Source organism: Ranitomeya variabilis, unplaced genomic scaffold (genome assembly GCF_051348905.1).
Source record: "Ranitomeya variabilis isolate aRanVar5 unplaced genomic scaffold, aRanVar5.hap1 Scaffold_276, whole genome shotgun sequence".
Taxonomy (NCBI): Eukaryota; Metazoa; Chordata; class Amphibia; order Anura; family Dendrobatidae; genus Ranitomeya; species Ranitomeya variabilis.
This window is the reverse complement of record NW_027508026.1, coordinates 15001-20000: the sequence shown is the minus strand read 5'-3', so window position 1 is coordinate 20000 and position 5000 is coordinate 15001.

Here is a 5000-nt window from a genome sequence, read left to right as displayed (position 1 = left end):
TTTCCTTCTCCATCCTCCCTTCTCGCTCCGGGGCGTCCGCTTGGTCTCTCTCTCTCGCTCTCCCTCTCGCTCTCGCGCTCCCTGCCGAGCCGCCTCGGAGGACGGCGGACGAGGGGAAGGCGACGGCGTTCGGCCGCGGGGCACACCGCACGGTGAGAACCCACTCGCCCGCCTCCCCGCACGTCTGTCATCCCCCCACTATCGTAGGGGCTCGGGAAAAGACTGGAAAACGCGGAGCTCGGCGGTGGCGTGGAAGCGCCACCCACCGCCGCCGCTCTCGCCGATGCCCACCGCGGAGGCCGCCCTTCGGACGCTGGGGTGCGGCGCGGGCCTCCGCGGACGAGCTGCGCATCTGGAAGTCAAAGGGCCGCCCTCGGAGAAGATCGTTGTGCTGCCCCGCGCGGGGAGCGATTCGGACGGCGGGCCCCCACGCCGAGGTGGGTGGGCGCCCCTCCGTTCGCCCGTGCGGGTCGTCGGACCGCTGCCGTACCACGGTTCGGGTCAAACTCCCCACAGCTCGGCCGCCTCCGTCCGTAGACGGGAGGGCGACCGCCGGCGTGCGCGCCCAAGGACGAGTGCCTGAAACCCGGGGGGGGGTAACAGAGGAAGGAGACCGCCCGCCGTAAACCGACGCGGGCTCCAAAGCCCGGGCCGAGCGAGCGGCACCACCTCCCCACCCGGGAGCGCTGAGCCAGATCGATCGGAAGAAAGGGCAGGGGCTCGGGTGGAACCCCTGCCTCCGTTCTTCCCCTCGGGGGAGACGGGGAAGAAACGTGCCCCTGGAGTCCTGGAAGCGAGTGTCCGGCGCGCTCCGGGCGCCCTCGAGACGGAAGCCGGGTCGCGGTGCGATTCTCTCATAGGTCTCCCCGTTGGCGCGGAAGCGGGAGACATCCGACACAGAGAAACGCCGAGCCCGCTCCGAGGGGACAAAGTCAGAAGGAGCGATCCGCCCTCCCAGAGCCCTCCTGCGGACGAGGACTCTGGATCTGCCCCCCTTCTGACGACCGTCGCCCTCAGAGGACAGGAACCCACGTGGGGAGGGTCCGTTCGGGCTCGGGCGACCCAGGAAACGCGTCTCGGACTCGGGACGGACAACCGGCAAAAGTCCCCCTGGAGCCGCGGAAGCCTGGTCTCGGCGCGAGTGCGAACTTCCATGCAAAAGGGGGGTACTCGCCAAACCGCCTACCCGAGTCGAGGAACCACGAAAACAACGGATTTTGGTCGGGGCCGAGAGGTACCTCTCTCTCCTATATCCTGCAGCTGGTGTGCAAAACTGGGTATTTGCATGGTGAGACACCGACCCCCACTTTAAGGGAACAAAGTCAAAAAGTGTCCGACCTCCTGGAGCCGTGCGGCGGATCCGGCGGCCAGAAATTTCCTCATTCCGGTTCTATTTTTTTTTTTTTCGAATTTGCGAAATTTGGAGGCCAGGCGGCGTAGCTGGGACCTGGACTAGCTCGAAACACCCTGAACCGGTGAGCGGAATCGATTTCCCAAAGTTCTACGGCTCCCGGAAGCCAAAAACAGCTCGCCGGAAAATTTCAAAGTCCCAAGGACTCTTTCTTGAAAATCAATCCGGGGGCCATGGAAGTGTCCTCGGTACAACCTCAGAGCTTTCCCCCGCCTGGAAGTCTGACAGCGGTCTGACGTTTTTCAAAGTTTTGAGCTCTCTGTTTGTTCTCAAAGTCACAAAATCGCTTTTTTTCAGTTTTCCACCCAGCAGACCCAAACTTCACCCCCACTTAGGTCACTGTCTAGGGGCGCCTTACGACATATTGACGCCCCTTTAGGGTGGAAGTAGGGGAAATGGGTGATTTTTACACAAAATCGGAAATTTCTCAAAATTTTTCTAAGTGTCAAGGACTCTTCCAGAAAATCTCCCCCAGGCTCCTGGAAGCGTCCCCGGTACACCTCTGGCGGCTGCCCCCGCCTGGAAGTCCGACACACGCCTGAAATTTTCAAAGTATGAAAATACGCATTTTCATCCAAAAATTCAACTTTCCCCCCGTGCACCGCAAACTTCACCCCCACTTAGGTCACTGCCTTGGGGTGCCTTACAACATATTGACGCCCCCCTGGGGTGGAAGTAGGGGAAATGTGACATTTTTCACAAAATCGAGATTTTCTCAAAATTTTTCTAAGTGTCAAGGACTCTTCCAGAAAATCTCCCCCAGGCTCCTGGAAGCGTCCCCGGTACACCTCTGGCGGCTGCCCCCGCCTGGAAGTCCGACACACGCCTGAAATTTTCAAAGTATGAAAATACGCATTTTCATCCAAAAATTCAACTTTCCCCCCGTGCACCGCAAACTTCACCCCCACTTAGGTCACTGCCTTGGGGTGCCTTACAACATATTGACGCCCCCCTGGGGTGGAAGTAGGGGAAATGTGACATTTTTCACAAAATCGAGATTTTCTCAAAATTTTTCTAAGTGTCAAGGACTCTTCCAGAAAATCTCCCCCAGGCTCCTGGAAGCGTCCCCGGTACACCTCTGGCGGCTGCCCCCGCCTGGAAGTCCGACACACGCCTGAAATTTTCAAAGTATGAAAATACGCATTTTCATCCAAAAATTCAACTTTCCCCCCGTGCACCGCAAACTTCACCCCCACTTAGGTCACTGCCTTGGGGTGCCTTACAACATATTGACGCCCCCCTGGGGTGGAAGTAGGGGAAATGTGACATTTTTCACAAAATCGAGATTTTCTCAAAATTTTTCTAAGTGTCAAGGACTCTTCCAGAAAATCTCCCCCAGGCTCCTGGAAGCGTCCCCGGTACACCTCTGGCGGCTGCCCCCGCCTGGAAGTCCGACACACGCCTGAAATTTTCAAAGTATGAAAATACGCATTTTCATCCAAAAATTCAACTTTCCCCCCGTGCACCGCAAACTTCACCCCCACTTAGGTCACTGCCTTGGGGTGCCTTACAACATATTGACGCCCCCCTGGGGTGGAAGTAGGGGAAATGTGACATTTTTTCACAAAATCGAGATTTTCTCAAAATATTTCTAAGTCCCAAGGACACTTTCAGAAAATCTTCCCCAGGCTCCTGGAAGCGTCCCCGGTACGCCTCCGGCGGCTGCCCCCGCCTGGAAGTCTGACACACGCCTGAAATTTTCAAAGTATGAAAATACGCATTTTCATCCAAAAATTCGACTTTCCGCCCGTGCACCGCAAAATTCACCCTCATTTAGGTCACTGCCCTGGGGTGCTTTACAACATATTGACGCCCCCCTGGGGTGGAAGTAGGGGAAATGTGACATTTTTCACAAAATCGGAAATTTCTCAAAATTTTTCTAAGTCCCAAGGACACTTTCAGAAAATCTTCCCCAGGCTCCTGGAAGCGTCCTCGGTACGCCTCCGGCGGCTGCCCCCGCCTGGAAGTCTGACACACGCCTGAAATTTTCAAAGTATGAAAATAATGCATTTTCATCCAAAATTCGACTTTCCGCCCGTGCCCCGCAAACTTTACCCACAGTTAGGTCACTGTCCTGGGGTACCTCACAACATATTGACGCCCCCCTGGGGTGGAAGTAGGGGAAATGTGACATTTTTTCACAAAATCGAGATTTTCTCAAAATATTTCTAAGTCCCAAGGACACTTTCAGAAAATCTTCCCCAGGCTCCTGGAAGCGTCCTCGGTACGCCTCCAGCGGCTGCCCCCGCCTGGAAGTCTGACACACGCCTGGAATTTTCAAAGTATGAAAATAATGCATTTTCATCCAAAATTCGACTTTCCGCCCGTGCCCCGCAAACTTTACCCACAGTTAGGTCACTGTCCTGGGGTACCTCACAACATATTGACGCCCCCCTGTGGTGGAAGTAGGGGAAATGTGACATTTTTCACAAAATCGAGATTTTCTCAAAATATTTCTAAGTCCCAAGGACACTTTCATGAAATCTTCCCCAGGCTCCTGGAAGCGTCCCCGGTACGCCTCTGGCGGCTGCCCCCGCCTGGAAGTCCGACACACGCCTGAAATTTTCAAAGTATGAAAATACGCATTTTCATCCAAAAATTCAACTTTCCCCCCGTGCACCGCAAACTTCACCCGCATTTAGGTCACTGCCCTGGGGTGCTTTACAACATATTGACGCCCCCCTGTGGTGGAAGTAGGGGAAATGTGACATTTTTTCACAAAATCGAGATTTTCTCAAAATATTTCTAAGTCCCAAGGACACTTTCAGAAAATCTTCCCCAGGCTCCTGGAAGCGTCCCCGGTACGCCTCTGGCGGCTGCCCCCGCCTGGAAGTCCGACACACGCCTGAAATTTTCAAAGTATGAAAATACGCATTTTCATCCAAAAATTCAACTTTCCCCCCGTGCACCGCAAACTTTACCCGCATTTAGGTCACTGCCCTTGGGTGCTTTACAACATATTGACGCCCCCCCTGTGGTGGTAGTAGGGGAAATGTGACATTTTTCACAAAATCGAGATTTTCTAAAAATTGCACTAAGTCCCAAGGACTCTTCCAGAAAATCTTCCCCGGGCTCCTGGAAGCGTCCCAGGTACACCTCCGGCGGCTGCCCCCGCCTGGAAGTCTGACACACGCCTGAAATTTTTAAAGTATGAAAATACGCATTTTCATCCAAAAATTCAACTTTCCCCCCGTGCACCGCAAACTTCACCCGCATTTAGGTCACTGCCTTGGGGTGCCTTACAACATATTGACGCCCCCCTGTGGTGGTAGTAGGGGAAATGTGACATTTTTCACAAAATCGAGATTTTCTAAAAAATTGCACTAAGTCCCAAGCACTCTTCCAGAAAATCTCCCCCAGGCTCCTGGAAGCGTCCCCGGTACACCTCCGGCGGCTGCACCCGCCTGGAAGTCTGACACACGCCTGAAAATTTCAAAGTATGAAAATACGCATTTTCATCCAAAAATTCAACTTTCCGCCCGTGCCCCGCAAACTTTACCCACAGTTAGGTCACTGTCCTGGGTTACCTCACAACATATTGACGCCCCCCTGTGGTGGAAGTAGGGGAAATGTGACATTTTTCACAAAA